The sequence below is a fragment of the Diospyros lotus genome, chromosome 3 (assembly GCF_014633365.1).
Source record: "Diospyros lotus cultivar Yz01 chromosome 3, ASM1463336v1, whole genome shotgun sequence".
Lineage (NCBI taxonomy): Eukaryota > Viridiplantae > Streptophyta > Magnoliopsida > Ericales > Ebenaceae > Diospyros > Diospyros lotus.
Genome location: NC_068340.1, coordinates 13,045,022 through 13,062,390, shown reverse-complemented (window position 1 = coordinate 13,062,390; position 17,369 = coordinate 13,045,022). Strand labels below are relative to the sequence as shown.

The 17,369-nt window shown below is 35.4% G+C and overlaps 1 non-coding gene across 1 annotated transcript; it reads left to right on the top strand.

The window, feature by feature from the left end:
• The first annotated feature begins 13,105 nt into the window (after nucleotides 1-13,105).
• On the top strand, nucleotides 13,106-13,221 carry LOC127798551 (U5 spliceosomal RNA). The gene has a single exon (XR_008022415.1). It is a non-coding gene; the product is annotated as a U5 spliceosomal RNA (small nuclear RNA).
• The last annotated feature ends 4,148 nt before the right edge of the window (nucleotides 13,222-17,369 follow it).

The following is a 17,369-nucleotide window of genomic DNA, read 5'->3' as shown; positions in this document are numbered from 1 at the left end:
AACGAGAAAAGTCATCCACAATCACAACGCATATGATTTACCACCAAAACTTTTAACCCTACTAGGACCAAACAAATCTAAATGAAGTAATTCTAATGGCCTAGTTGTGGTAACATCTTGTTTTGATTTAAATGACTCTTTATCTTGTTTTCCTCTAATGCATGCATCACACATATGCACATCATTCAAATTCAATTTAGGCATTCCTCTAATCAGATTTTTCTTTATTAGTTTAGAAAGAGTAGATGTGCTAATGTGACATAACCTTCTATGCCATAGATCCATAGAGTTATCATTCACAACAAGACATGTAGCATCATTAACACATAAAGAATTCAGATTTAACACATAAATGTTTCCTTCTCTAATGCCTTTTAAAACAATCTTATTCAAAGAATCTTTAATCAAGCACTCATTACCTTCAAACGCAACTATGTAGCCTTTGTCAATTAATTGACTTATTCTAAGCAAGTTGTAGGATAATCCACTCACAAATAGGACATCTTCAAACATGAGTTTAGAAGGATTACCCACATTTCCAATGCCTATAATTTTCCCCTTTGAGCCATCGCCAAAAGTAACATTACCTCCATACTTTTTAGCTTTAAGAGACAAAAATAAGGTGGCATCTATGATCATATGTCTTGAGCATCCGTTGTCCAACAACCATTGGCTTGAAGTGCCTTTGTCCTTCAAGCACACCTATCGATCAAATCAAGGAACCTTAGGTACCCAAACTTTGGGTCCTTGGGGGTTAAAGAACATGAAATCATAGCCATATGTATCAAAGATATGTTCCTTAGCTTTTTGATCATTTATACCCTTAGGAATCCAAAAACTCCTACTTCTAACCACTTTATTATTTCTAGTTCTAGCTAGTTTTGCATATTTAGCTCTAGGAAGATATTTTGCTCCTTTAATGATTCTAGCATGATGCAAACGCCTAGAATGAGTAAGATGAGTGGAAGAACCAGATTTTTTGGATTTTCTCTTTTTGTTTACTAGGGTCAAAGCCAAGACCAGCTTTTTCAAAATATGGTTTTTGAGATGCAAACAAAGAATCCAATTTGCTAGAACTCAAAGAAAATTTTAAAAATGATTTTTCCAAGTGCTCATTCTTTTCTTTTAAACATGTTATTTCATTTAGTAACTCAGAATGATAGCATACAATACATTCATGCTCCCTAAGACGAATAGTATCATGCAATTCATTTATATTATCTTTTAATGCACACACTTCATTTGGTTCATTTTCCTAATTTTAGAGTTTAACTCATGTATATCTTTCATGTACTCTTCCTCTTTCTTTTTTAATCTACCATTTTTCTCTTTTAAGCTCCTTGATTTTCTAATAGCCATTTTATGTTCTTTAAATAGAAAATCAAACTCTTCTAATAATGCATCCAATTCAGAAGAGTTTACCTCCTCATTTGTGGAAGATGAGTTCTTTTCTTCTTTGGCCATCAAACAAAAGTTGGCCTTTTCTTCTTCATTATCGCATGGAGATGATTCAGATTCATTAGAATCATCCCAAGTTTCTTTGAATGCTTTTCTATCTTTCTTCTTTTCCTTTCTCCTTCCTTTGGATCTATCATTCTTTGATTTGCGAAATTCGAACTTGTAGTGTCCAATCTTGCCACACTTGTAGCAAGTAACCTCCACTTTCTTTTCATTTGAGGCTTCTACAGGCTTAGTCTTGCTAGAACTCCTTTTATTCTTTTTCATAAAGTTTTGGAGCCTCCTAAACAACATGACAATCTCCTCTTCGGAATCCTCCTCTCCACTGGATTCCTATGTAACAGGTAAAGCAATGAATTTAGATTTTAAGGAATCTTCTTTGTTTTTATACCTGTTTTTGAGAGTGAGCTCATGTGTCTTTAGTGAACCCATTAGTTTGTCTAGTGACAACTTCTTGGTATCCTTGACCTCTTGAATGGCTGTCACCTTTAGATCTCATGCCTCCGGTAGAGATTTTAGAACCTTTTGCACCTTTTCAAAATCTAAAAATGATTTACCAAGAAACTCAAGAGAGTTAAGAATATCAGTCAAGCGAGTATACATTTCAAAAATAGATTTATTAGGTTTCATAGAAAATAATGCAAAATCATGTATGTACATGTTTATTTTTGTTTCTATAACTTGACTAGTACCTTCATGTTTTAACTTTAACTTCTTCTAAATTTCATAAGCATATTTACAACACTATACATGATTAAATTTAGATCTACTCAAAGCACAATGAAATGCACTCTTAGCCTTAGCGTTTAAAGCAATTAATCTCTTATCTTCATCTGTGTACTTATTTCTACTATTTTCTATTAACTCTTCTACTTCTCCTCTTTTTACCTTTTCCTTAGGGACATATGGACCATCTCTAACTATTTCCCACAAATCAAGACTATATGCAATTGAAAAATCTTCCATCATTGTTTTCCAATATGCATAATTGGTGCCATCAAAGAATGGTGCACTAGACAAAGAACAAACCTCATTTTCATAAAAACGTGAGCTCAATGCCATGTTATTGAGATGATCAATGCGATTGGTCATTCTCCCATATCTTGGATTCTTAATTTAGGTGCAACTTCTCATAATTGTATTTGCTTGTAGGATCTCGAAGAGAGTAAGCCACTTAGGAAGCAGGAAGTTGTTCTCGAAATGGGGAATAGAGCTCTGGTGGAGCCATTAACTATAGGGACAACTTCTATTACTCTCAATTCTGGGCATGTACTTAATCTTAAAGATTGTTTATTTTTACCTAATGCTCTTCAGAATGAAGAGTTCATTCCAAAGCTTGTAAGAGATGGTTATGAAATTTCTTTTACTTCTAATGCATATCATATTCATTATGGTAATGATGTAGTTGGCATGGGCATTATGGTGAATGGTCTTTATATATTAGAGTTGTCGGACAGAGGGATGTAAATATTGCATCCACTAGTAGTAGGAAGCATTCTTGTGATGACAGTGTTGATCTTAGACACTTATGGCATCTTAGACTAGGCCACATTAATGAGAGAAGGATTAGCGAATTGACCAAAAGAGGATTAATTGATCTAGTAGGTTCTAAAACAGGACTAACTTACAAATCCTATATCCTTGGGAAAATAGCTAAATCACCATTTGTTCGACAAAATGGGAGAGCCAATGAAGTATTAAGGTTAATCCACACATATGTATGTAGATCGTTCTCCATAATGGCAAGAAGCAGTTTTCACTACTTTATAACCTTTACTGATGACTTGTCATGGTATGGTTATGTGTACTTAATGAAGTACAACTCTAAATCCTTTGAAAAGTTCAAGGAGTTTAAGGCTAAAGTAGAGAACTAGACCAAAAAGAGTATCAAGATACTTTGATCAAATTGAGGTGGCGAATACTTGAGTACAAAATTCAATGAGTACCTCAAAGCTAATGGCATTATATCCCAGTTAACTCCTCCTGCAACCCCATAGTTAAATGGTGTTTCTGAGAGAAGAAATCGTACTTTGTTAGGCATGATACGATCAATGATTGCCTTTGCTGATCTACCATTATCTTTGTGGGGCTATGCTTTATGCACTGTAATCTATCTCCATAACAGGGCTCCAAGTAAGTTTGTGGAGAGTACACCATATGAGATGTGGACTAGAAGATAACCTAGTCTTAAGCATCTTAGGATATGGGGTTGTCCTGCCTATGTTAAGAAACCCAAGATAGATAAGCTAGAATTTTGTTATAGCAAATGAAGATTTGTGGGGTACCCTAAGAATTGCAAATGGTACTATTTCTATTTTCCCAGTAACCAAAGAGTGTTGGTTAGTAGGGATACCACATTCTTGGAGAAAGAGTTTCTTCAAGGGAGCAGCACTGGGAAGAAAGTGGAACTAGAAGAGGTGTCTTCTGAGCCACAAGTCAAGCCCAATGAAGTAGTTAATTCACAAGAAGCAGGTCCTAGTATTTTCATTCCACATGAGGCACATAGATCTAGTAGAATATCTCATCCTCTAGAACGATATGGATTCGTAATGGAAGAGATATAAGAAATGGTCTTGTATGGAGATAATGGTCAAGATGTTAACCCTACCAATTATGAAGAGGGCGATGTCAAACATTGACTCTAAGAAATGGCTAGGGGCTATGCAGTCAAAAATGGAATCTATGCATTTCCACCAAGTTTAGACTCTAGTAGATCCACTTAAAGGAATAGTTCATATAGGGTGCAAATGGATTTATAAGAGAAAGATTGGTCCTGATGGAAAGGTGCAGACCTTCAAAGCAGCACACTACGATTATGAGATTTTCCAAATGGATGTCAAAATAGTTTTCCTAAATGGTTATTTTGAAAAGGATATATTCATGGAGCAACCATATGGTTTTGAGTCTTCCAATGCCAATTAGGTGTGCAAGCTTAAAAGATCTATTTATGGTCTTAAGCAAGCCTCAAGGTCTTGGAACATTCGCTTTGATAATGAGATCAAAGAGTTTGGTTTCATTAGAAATCCAGATGAACCTTGTATATACAAGAAAGTTAGTGGGAGTGTGTGAGCCTTCCTAATCTTGTATGTGGATGACATCCTTTTGATGGGGAATGACATTGGCATGTTGATGACAATTAAATTGTGGTTATCTAATAAATTTTTCATGAAGGATATAGGAGAAGTGACCTATATATGGGGAATTCGCGTCTATAGAGATAAAGCAAGGAGATTAATAGGTCTCTTCCAAAGTCTATACATAGAAAAGATGATAAAGAGGTTTAACATGGAAAATTTCAAGAAAGGTTTTATTCATTTCAAGCATAAAATTCATCTCTTTAAGGGGATGTCTCTTAAGACAACTAAAGAGAGAGAAAGCATTGAAAAGATTCCCTATGCCTCAGTTGTTGGGAGTCTAATGTATGTTATGTTATGTACTATACCAGATATTACATATGACATGAACGTCACTAGTAGATATCAGTCCAATCCAGGTTTGGAACATTGGATAACAGTAAAGTATATCCTTAAGTATTTGAGAAGGACTAAGGATTTGTTACTAGTATATGGAAAAGGTGATCTTTATGTTGACAGGTTCACTGATTCAGATTTTCAATCTGATATGGATGATAGAAAGTCTACATTTGGGTTTTTATTTGTCTGTAATGGAGGGGCAATTAGTTAGAAAATTTCCAAGCAACAAATAACTGCGGACTCCACTAAGGAAGTCGAATATGTTGTGGCATGCGATGTTGCAAAGAAGGCTATTTGGATGAGGAAGTTCATTATTAAACTTGAAGTGGTCATGTCCATTGAGTTGTTGATATCCCTATATTGTAACAACAATGGAGCCATTGCACAAGCAAGGGAGCCCAGGTCTCACCAGAGTCCAAACACATCAAACGGCACTTCCATTTGATTCGAGAGATCATAGCACGTGGAGACATGTAGCTGTAGAAGATTGCATCATTAGAGAATGTCGGGGGCCCACTAACCAAAGTACTACCATAAACTCATCTTGATTACCATCTTGAGAAGATGGGTATCAAATATCAGCCAATGATGTAATGAGGACTATAGCTTGTAAATTAGCATTAGTGCAAATGGGAGATTGTTAGTGTTGGTGCCCTAATGTTAGATTTAGATGGCATCTAGAAATTGTAATAATTGGACTAATGATGTAATTCTTGCATATATAATAAAATGTGTTTTCATATTTTGTGGTGGTATTTTTATTCATAACTCTCTAATCACTATATATGAATAAGTCCCTAGATTTCCTGTCAAAAGGTCTTATTCTTAAGTGTTGAGAATATGAGACTAAAGACCTTTGCATTAAGGATATCTTGATGATAATTCCTAATCCTCAGACTTTTCAGAAGATGACTCTGATTAGTTGAGTACGAACAGACACATGGGTTACTACCTTTGATTAGTATGAGATGCTAATGATAAATGATGATGAGTTGCAAGCCATAATCCAAGAGATGGATATAGTATACACATGAGTAGATGCTAGTGGAACATCTACTGAATGTGACGCACGTGATAGATCACATGGCTAAGAAGATCTATGATCTACCACAAACTTCAATTGTGTTACTGGTCTTTAGACTAAAGGCAACAAAGTTGTCTTGTATGTCAGTGTCAAGGATTTATCGTTGCTAAGAACCATCCTATTACCAAGTGGGAAATGCATTATGTGGTCCTGGTGCAGTGACATATCAAGGCTAGTGGTTGCTAATAAGACTTGTCGACCTTCAATGTTGGTGAACATCCTATGTAATCAATGGCGATCTTGATTGAAAAAACCCCTATCCAGGGTACACTTGATTGGAAAGTGTTATAATATCGAAAGGAGTTTCGATGTGTTATCTCAATCTCACCACATCGATTTTAGCATAACTATCGAGTTAGTGAGTTTGATCTATCCATTACTCTTACTCGATCAGAATGATAATCGATGGATGGATTATAGTACATAGGAATCGAAAGCCCAAATAGATTCTATTATGAAGTAAGATTTCATTACTGATAAGATTGTCCCGATATAATACTAATTGTTACTCAGGGTCTTTTAAGATACATCAGAGAGATGGAGAAATTCTTGTTATAAACCAAAATATTTGGTTGACATCAAAGAGTTTAACGTGTTAATTGCTACTTAGTAGTGAACCTAGAAGGTCACATGCATATCCGGGTATGGTGGTTGACTAAGTGATTAAAGTTGAAATCATCATTAAAAGTTAATGACGTGATTGTTAAGAGTTAATGGATTGGGTTCCATGATTAAATTAATAAGGAGCAAATGTCAAGAGTTGGCAGGCATGCCATTAAGAGTTAACAGGGGCCTCGGTTTCATCATGGGATTGTGAAAGGGTCATTAGGTGTTAATGACAGGCCTAAATGCAATTTATACAAACTTCATCGAATGGGAGGAAAAACGATTGACAACCCTTAAAAGCTGTCGACTAATTCTGTTGACCAATCGAGGTCGATCGATTCTGTTGCAAATGGTCACGAATTGTTGATCGATTTGTCGTGTTTGTATCGAAAATAAGGATGCGTGGCAAAGGTAAATGAAGGGAGATCGAAGGAAAGGCAAGCATCCTTGACATGTCTCTCTTGCCTCTTCTTAGTCCCTTGTTATTTTACCCTTTCTTGGGTTATTCTAAGGCTTTTTATGTTCCATATATAAGCTTGGAGGAAGAAGAATGAGAAGAATGAATGCCTTGCAATTGTTACAACGTTCACTCTTAGCCTTGCTCAGTTTCTTCTTCATTCTCCAAAGCCCTAGCCCCTTTTCTCCATTGCTCTTTGTTCTCACTACTAGAGTAGCTATTTCCATTCAATAGTGAGATTATTAAGTGTTGAGAGAACCTCTATTTTTTAACCCATTTTTAGCCTAATCTCTCTCACTCTCTAGCTAGCACATAGAGTGAATTGAGGGATTCATCCATCACTAGGAGCGTGAAATAACTAAGCCCCCTATTTTTCAAGGGTTGGTTCGGTCTAACCAAAGGATTCATTTGGGAGTTGTTCAAGAGAAAGGTGTTGTTGCCATCAATGGTTTCCAACCTCTTCATTGGCCTTTAAATTGTTATAAGGTATATATACTAAACCCCCTATGGAATGGTTTAGTCTTGTATTGCATATGGACATTGAAAATGGATCTTACAAGGTGATTTTGATGTTTATTTACACCACCTTATTTGTGTTTTTAGAAAATATTTTTGAAAATCGGTTAAACCCTTACATTGATACAACAATAGTTGGCGTTTCCCTTCAGATGGAAGCTGCACTAGCTTATCTTGGAGTAAGAACAAGAAGAAGCCATAGCTAGAAGGAAGAAGAAAAAGACGAACAACATGAAGGAGCAAAGGGAGAAGAATTAGAAGAGAAAAGATGGAGAGTTGCTCGTCTGTTCGAGTAGTCTCCTCTAATCCACCAAACTCTCCTTAAATCCCTCCCAATCCCTCTACAGTGTCATTCATGCCTTACCCTCTCCCATGCCCACTTGCATTATTTGCATTAAAGAATTAATTGCTCTAATGAGACAAAGTTGTGTCACCTTTAATAGCAGAAATAGTAGATTGTTAGTGTTAGTGCTCTAAATGCTAGATTTACATTACATGTGATGTATGTGTTTGACACTAATGATGTAATCTTTTAACATATATATATTTTTTATATATATGAGGTCATGTCTTTATTCATATTCTCCGTTTCATTTATAAATGAGTCCCTAGATTTTCTAGTAGAGATCTAGTTTTTAAATGTTAAAGAATGATATGACATACATTTCTAATTCAGGATTTCTTCAAGAGATTCTTGGTCTTGAGATTTATCAGAAGTAGAATATGATTTATCCATTACGAACCAACATGTGTGCTACTACCATTTTTAGCATGAGATGCTAATGAGTATGGGTGGTGTGCCATATGCCATCTTTCATGATATGTAGATAGTAAACATGTGGGTGGATGTTAATGGAACATCTACTAAATGTGACTCCTCCAACAAATCACATGGCTTAAAGGATTAATGATCAGTTGCTGATTCTCGATTGTGTACTTGGTCCTTTGACCGAAGGTGATAGAGTTATCTTATGCATCGGTGTCGGAGATTTAACTTTGAGCAGAACCATCCGAAGCAAGAGGTAGGAATGCTCTCTGTATGGCCTTCAGGAAGTGGTGTATGGAGGTAGATGCTCACTAATAGAATCCATTGTCCTCCATTAGATAGGGGTGAACATCCTATGTGTTCTTAGTTGATTATGGTTAGTAAATCCCTAGCTAGGGTGAGCATGATTGGTAAAGTGTTACTGATGTTGGAAGTTGTTCTAAGATGCTACCTTAATCACATCATACTAGATTTGGCATAGTCACCGAGTCCTATGAATTTAATCAGTGTATGACTCTCACTCAGTTGGGTTGTTAATCAATAGAAGGATTAAAGAGTACGGTAATTAAAGAACCTTAATAGGTTCATTTGAATTTTAGACTTCATTGTCGTTAGGATCATACTGAGTCCAGGTTAGGGGATATTTAGGATATTTTAGGATGCTATGGGTATTTGGAGAGATCCTCTTAGTAGGTCAAAATGTTCGATCGGTGCCAAACAGTTGTCTTGTCTTGTCTACTACATGGCTATGAATCTAGAAAGTCACACATAGACCAAGTATTGCACCGAGTAGTGATCTATCATTGTATCCGTGTTCCTCATCACTAAAAGAGTTAATGATGCAGGTTGCGATTGTGCACCATCCAATGAGATCCAATGGCATAGGAGGCCGCTAAATGTTAGTGGGGCACACTATTAAGAGTTAACGGGACCTTGGTTTCACTAAGTGTTAGTGAAAAGACTATTATTGGATAATAGCAAGGTAAAGTGTAATATATACATATTTCTAGGTAGCTACAGGCATGATTGTCAATTGATTATTAAGAGATTGTCGACCATTTCTAACATATTGTCGATCGTTTCTGTCGAGCACAGCCTCCCATGAAGTGAGTGTATATATATTATAGTGGAGATAATGGAAGAGGTATTTGAAGGTCCGGAAGTTTTGAGAAGCTTGAAGAGATTTCAAAGCTATCTCTCGACAACTTGTTCTTCCTTCTTACTTCCTTGTTCTTCCTTCATTCATACAAGCTTGAGGTATTGCTCTTGCTCCATACCTCTTTTTCTTGCTCTTTCTTCTTGGTTTCTAGCTATTAGATAACAAGTTACGGAGTTGGAATCGCACCAGCCTTGAGTTACCTTCTTCAAGAAGGCCCTAGTAGTACTCTAAAGAAGGGTCTAGTGGTAGCTTGGGCATGGACGGACTATGTCTTCTTCGTTTGTGGAGGTGGGTTGGTTATACGACTTGCAGGCACGTGGGAGCTTCTTAGAGCAGCTTCGTGGACAACCGACAACGACTAAATGTCCTAGAGGTATTTCTATATAACCCCCTATGGATGGTTTTGCTATTTAGTGCATGTGGATGACTTATACTAGGTTTTGCAATGGGAGTTTTGCTTTCATTGTGTGTTTGCTTTGACAAAATTTTAAAACCTCATATCCCTCACATTGATCCACCAACTGTTGGTTTTTTGGGCCTTGCCCTTTCATAAACATAGTCCCCTTCCTCGTTCACACCTCACCCTCTCCCATGCCCACTTTTATCATTTGCATTAGAGCATTAATTGCTCTATGCAACAAAGCTACATTGCATTTAATAGAAGAAACGATCTACAACATGAGGCACCCAGTTTTGAGGTAGTCAACCTTTCTTATGCATCAATCGACAACACGTGACCAATCGACAACATGCGAGCACCGATCAACCATCCCAAATGGTTGATCGCTTTATGTACCCAAGTTCCAACTTTGTCCAATAGCCCCTAAGGCCCTACTATCCAATAGCAATCTTCCATAACCATAGATCCTTATGTACTCACAAATATGGCAACCAACATTGATGTCCCACACTAATGAAGAACACACTAACAACAATGGATCACTAATCTGCTACATTACTCGGTAAGTGTGTGACTTTCTAAGTTCACGACCATGTAGCAATAGGACATGTCAACTCCTTGATATCAACTAATCCCATTTTAGGTATACAATTTTGGGGTAAAATTCTATAAAATCCCGATTTTAGGTATACAATTTTACGATTTTACACTTCAAAGACCCCCAAATGATTCTACGCTTCAAGTATAAATTACAACTTAAATCTAATGGAGAATATTGGAATCATCCTCTAAAGAATTTTAAGCTATATTTTGCCTCTAAATTGCCTATACCAACATGTTAGTTTTGAGTTATATTTTGGAAGTATCATCTTTTGAGTTATAATAAGGAATAATCAGGTTATTAAATGATATTAATTTATTTTTTATAAAATTATGTTATTATAAATATATATTTATAAAAATTAAAAGGTATTTTTAATTGTCTCTAAAATCTTACGATTCGATTTTATGAACACTTTTTCGATCCCACTTAAAATCCCAATTTTAACTACCTTGCGTACATTAGAACATTCTCACTTCTTACACCGAATGGTCTACCCAACAGCAAATCCCTAACACTAATGCCCAAGATACCATGTCACCTCTGGTCAAAGGACCAGATACACAATTGAGAGCCAACGACCAATCATTAATCCCAAAGCCATGTGATCATTGCATGCGTCACATTCAATGAATGTTCTCCAACACCCACCCATATATCTACTATATGTATCCCATGCAATGTGGTGTGTGACTCGCCACCCTATCCGATTAGCATTTCCATGGTAAAGAATAGTAGTAGCCCACGTGACAATCCACTAATTGACAAATCATAGTCCCCTTTTGACAAGTCTAAGGATTGAGAATACCTTTAAGAAATCCTAAACTAAAGATCCAGGTCACACAGTCTCAACATCTTGAGAGTAGGAAGTTTACCAAAAAATCTAGGGACTCATTCATAAAGATGAGAATGAGAGATATGAATGAAGAAATGACCTTATATATATAAACATCAATAACAAGCAACAATGCTATTCACATACATCCTATGTAATGTAAATCTAGCATTTAGGGCATTATCACTAACACTTGTTGCAACAACTTGTCATGAACATGAGAGTTGTAGTAGTTTGCAATTAACTTTTGGTGCATCGCTAATCAGAAGGAAGCTCTATCTCTCAATTCATCAATCAAATCAAAGTTGTTGCCCAGTTTCTTTGAGTTAGATTGCTCTTCAAATGCCATCACCCATGGGGATTGCATGTCCACCTCGACTAGAATAAATGCCTTAGTTCTATAGAAGAGGTTGAAAGGCCCATAAGATTGTAGAGAGCTCATCAACCCAAGCTCTTTTAGCTTCTTCAAGTCGAGCCTTGAGGCCGTGGAGAATAGTTTTATTGCTAAAACATAGCGAAAGCCATGCAAAGGTGAATTTTCTACCTTTAACAGAAAGTCCAAAATAATTTAGAATCAAATTGTGTTATGTGGTTAGTGTTAATGATTCGAGGAATGCCAAAGTGGTAGATTATATCTTTTCATACCAAGTTTTTCACTTTTCTCTCCATGATGGTATCTAGTGCTTCAACCTCAATCCACTTGGTAAAGTACTTAATAGCCATGAGCAAGAATCTTCACTAACTAGAAGCAACTCAGAATGGGCTGAATGACTCTTAAGGGAGTGAAAGGTAATGGGGCATGCCTTTGGCATTTGTCACATGAACGCACTTTGGCAGCAGTATCTTGGTGTAGTGTGGGCTAGAAAAAACCTACTCAACTAGCTCGATTAGAAGTTCGTGAATATATTCATTTATAAATATGTTAATAAATTTATTCATAACTTTATAAAAATATTATTTAACATAAATTTATCAAACTTCACATTATTATAATAATATCATTAAATTTTGTCTAGTTTGATTTTGAGAATGTTTTGACTATGAGAAACTAAATCCAAAATTTTAATACATTCTTTCCAATAAATGTGTTGATAATACGATATGTTTTGACTTGAAGATTAATCAATTAATACTTAGTTTATTATTGGGATTTGTTGATTATTAGGTTCAATTTAAAATTATATATTTGATTATTTGTATATCAGATTTTTAGATTTTTTTACATATAATTCTGACAAACTCAAGCTCGAGTATAGCAAAAAGCTTATCAAGCCCGAACTCAAGCCCTTGTTGAGCTCAAGCTCAGTTCAGGTGGCTTGGCTCGGTTCGATTGCAAACCTACCCTTGCTTTGCCCTTTAGTCTAGTTAACTCCCAACTATTTGGACCACAACTATAAGTGAACCCAAAGACATAAACTTTGATGATAAAAATTAACAAAAATGATTTTATCACTCCAGGAGAAATGATTTTATCAATCGTTGAGAACTTCCTAGTTAGTTAGCTGGGCATTGGCCTCTGAAAAAATATTCCAAGCAAAGTCCTAGCCGGCACATCATCATATTATACAAATCACAGCCTTCAATTAGTGCCCAAACGATGCGCCTGTTCTGTTGCATTGCTGGTTCTCTCAGTTAAATTGGACTCGTCATCTATTGGAAAAATGCCCGAGTCCCACATCGCCCATGCAGGCCAACTCGCCTAGGTGGGCACGCTATATACAGTGTTCGAAGTGAACTGGGAAAATCACGCAGCCGCGTAGTGAGCACATAGCGAACTATTCTTTCGCCTTTTACTAAAGAATACCGTGTGCTCGCTGCAGATAGCGGCATACGCCAATTTTTGGAGGAGTTCTTCCCATTGGGGTTGAGCTCCAAAAATATAGTTTGAAAGTCTTTATTTTGAGTATTTAGTAACTGTACTTATTCCCATTTGGGTCAGTCCTCTATGGTTCTAAAATTTCATTATTAAGGATTTGGTAGTGATTTTTCGTTAAATAACAAATTGCGGATGCGTTGCTTCTTTTGGGTAAGAAAGTCTGAAAATTTTGAATTATCTCCTCTCCAATGTGAAGATACAGTGATTAGAGATAGCTTTAAGACAGTAGGGTTAGATGAGAATATGAATCTATAACAGAAGAAGAATAAAAAGAGAACATGTCCGATCCCCACATCAACCATTATGAATCCAAGCTGTCTGCATTTTATTACATAATGAGCTTGCCTCCTGTTCAGCTTCAGGAATCATGGAGTCGTGCAGTTAGCACCAGAGCGAACTAACCTTTCGCCTTTTATTAAAGAATACCGTACACTTGTTGCAGACAGCGGCGCACCAAAATTGTTTCGAGAGGTTCTTCCCTCTTCTGTGAAATCCTTCACGAATGCATTTCTGAAGGTTTGTACTTTAATTTGCATAACATATAGAATAAGAGAGGATTGTGGGGGCTTTTTGAACTTAAATTTGTTATTAATAAAAAATTTATGAAATTTTTATTATTTAGAGTTAAATTGCATGAAAATGAGAAATATTTTTTATACTAAATAAAAAGGGGGTAATAATATTTTTTTAAAAATAAAAATAAAAAATAAAAACATGGGATAAATATATTAAACGAATGGCAAATTTAGGGGTCAGCACGACTTACAACCTTTCCCTACATTCAATCATTCTCCAAATTTGTCTTGCAAATCTGACCCATTTTGAGAGAATGGGCTCAAATGACCTACGAATTTGGGAGCTAGCTCTCTCTCAAATCCATTCCTAAATCTGTCCTGTATTAAACTCATTAAACTCACTTTCTTATGATAAATTAATTTTGGCCGCAAAAGCCTAGCCTTTCATAGCACCACATTTTAAGTTACTGATTCTTTTCGGGTAAGATTGACGGGATATAATCATTAAGATAAGTTATTTTCATTCATGGAACTTTGCTATTAAAATAATAATATAACAAATTAATCTTTTCAATTTCAAGGGATCATAAAGTATGGGAATAGCTCCCTTGAAAAAAAATCTAAAATACAGAAACACAATAGAGCATAGAGAGGCCAAAAAGCACAGAAGAAGGGCAAAATAAGATAGAGAAGGATTTAGCTGAGATCAAGTCAACAATGCCATCCACCAATTGCTTTAAGACTCGAGCTCAGAAGTGAGAAAAGATGATTTGAGGAAGAAGAAGCTTTAGAGAATCAGAGTGATTAGGATTTAACAACTTTTAAGGGAAGTAATCTTGGAGACTTTTGAACTCTATTTCTTTTTGGGATGTTTGCAAGAATTTGGTGAATGATTATGTGGTGCTCTTATGAATGAATAGGAAGCACAAATTTGATTTCTTTTGCAAACTTTTATGTGGTATATATTCTATGACTTCTAATGTTTTATTGATGATTTCTAAAATATTTTATAAATTCTTTTAAATTGGGAAACTTCAAGCTCTTACATATCTCTTTCAAAATAATCGAGTATGGTTTTGTATTAGTTGAGTAAGATATTATTATGGGTATTTCTTGGAAAGAGCTAAGCGGGTTGAACTCAACCTTGAAGGCCGACCCAAGTCTCCTGAAGCCCACATAGGCCCAAGGCCAAGGTCGTCAGAACCATCTCACACTTCACCTTCTCTGAGCTCAGGCCGCGAACTAGGCGAGCTCCCATCAACACGTTAAGCTCATAGACCGCGAACCAAACGAGCTCCCAGCAGTGCTTTTAGTTCGCAGATTGCGGGATCATTTAGCTTGAGAATCGCTTGATCATTCAGCTCGCATGAGCGAGAAGACCGTGGAGTAATGATGGGCTAGACATCATTCTGGCTGGACTGTCAGGGCCAAATCTGGTTTCTCTCTCGGCCCATCTCTTAGCCCACGATGGTCCCATCTTGGCCCTATGTCAGTCTGCAGCAACATCATATTGCAACCTCTATTGGGTATTCATGCACATGCCTCAGATCCCATCCGCATTAATGAGGGACCAATCAACGTCATGTTGCCACCTGAAAAACCTCACTAGCGTCAGTATTCAGTCTCATCACTTGCAAAAGCACAATACATGTGGAGAGGGCATTATCTCCTCCTATATTTAGCTAGCTCTCTTCAGAGCCGAGGTACACACTCACTCTATGACTTGCTAATATACAGCTTCTTCCCTTATTTACTTGGGTGTCGGAGTACTTACAGGTGCTAGCCGCCGAAGCGTTGACCAAACCATTCAAATCTCCCTGGTGCGTTTTTTTTTCCGCTTTTGGTATTCATTTCTTAGAACAGGTAAAACGAATCACAGTCGACCAATTTTGAACGTCGATAAGTATCTTATGTAAAAGCTTGATTTTCTTAAAACTTAATCAAGTATGGTGCTTATGAAATCGACTAAGGATCTTTCATCACTCAAGTGAGTTTTTTGAAAAATCGAGTATTTCTATAGCTGTGAAATATGAACATATTTTCAATTGACTAATATATTTGAATAATCAAGTAAATATATGTGTTAATCGAGTGAAGTTTGGTTTGTCTCTAGCTAAGTCTCTGATCTTAAAAGCAATCGAGTAACCAATGTTGGTACTCGAGTAATTTTCATGCATTAGTCGTGTATTCTAGCCTAGTAATCGAGTAAGTAATACAAGGTCTCTATGGCTTTTAACTTAGTCAAGTAAGCTCTCTAGATAATCTATTACTTGAAAATTCCAATTGAGTAAATGCTATATTAATCGAGTTATCTTATACATTAGTTGAGTAACTATTATCAAACTTTGAAAAATATAGTCATTGGACGCATTAAATGCTCGTCAGTTTTAACTTTTCAGTTCATTTAATGCATTTCAGACAATATGGGCATTCTTGAATGAATTAATAAATGTTGTTTAATGTTTATAGAGACAAAAAGTAATAGTTGTGAAACAAATTAAACATTCAAATTATTCTCTGTTATGTCAATTAACATTCAAAGTAGGAAATCCATAAATAGGAGATGAAGCTTCCTGAAGAAGTTTAAAAGAACTACTCACGTATACTCTATCGAACTTTAATCTTCTTTTAACTACTTCCTGCTTCTCACGAGCTTACACTTTCTATTCTTTGTGAGATCTCTAAAAGTTTGTAAACTCTCATTTGCTTAAGAGAACACTTGTAATTTGTATTTCATATATTTTTTTTCTCTTCAGAAATTCTTTACATCATTTGTGAAACTCTTGTAAAGGTTACGCTTAATCCTGTCAAAAGGCAATGTATTGGTTTTGGCTGAGTCAAGTGGAAAAAGCCAAGTGTGATAACTTATGCTTGATCTTATGAAAATGTAATGGTTGTAGATGAGCCTTTTTGTAAAAAGCCAACTACATAGGTTTGTAGTTGAGTCCGTAAAAACTACAAGATAATATAATACACTTGTGAGTGTGTTTGCAAAATCCTTGATTTTGAACAAAGGTAGTGGACTAAGAGATTATTTGGCTTATTGTTTTTTAGAAAAGCTTTTAAGCTAGTTAACTTTTAGTATAAAAGTTGTGTAGCGTTTAAATCAATAATGTGTTTGGATAAATGTGTTTTTAAGGTATCAGTTAATAGTTATATGTTTGGTTTGTAAAAGTTGATAAGCTGTCAGAACTTGACAAAAAGACTAAAATAGACATGATGCTGAATAATACAAATAAAATTTATAAAAATACTATTTTTATAGAAAAAATTATAAATTAATTTCTAATTGATAAAATACTTGAAATTACAAGTTAATAAATTATACATAATTATTAAAAAATATATTAATACAATACTTTATATTTATAAATTTAGGTTTACTTCATAAAAATATTAAATATATATGTTGATAGATTATATAAAATTCTTTGTTTTTATACTTTCTTAATACATTTAAAGCATTAATATTTAAATAAATTATTTTTAAAATATTTATTTGTTTCGTCCATAAATTTGATATATATTACAAAATTATAAAATACTTATAATTACATGTTGATAATTATTATACATAAGAGACATGCATAAATTGAAACATCTAGTATTTGTTTCCCTAAGAA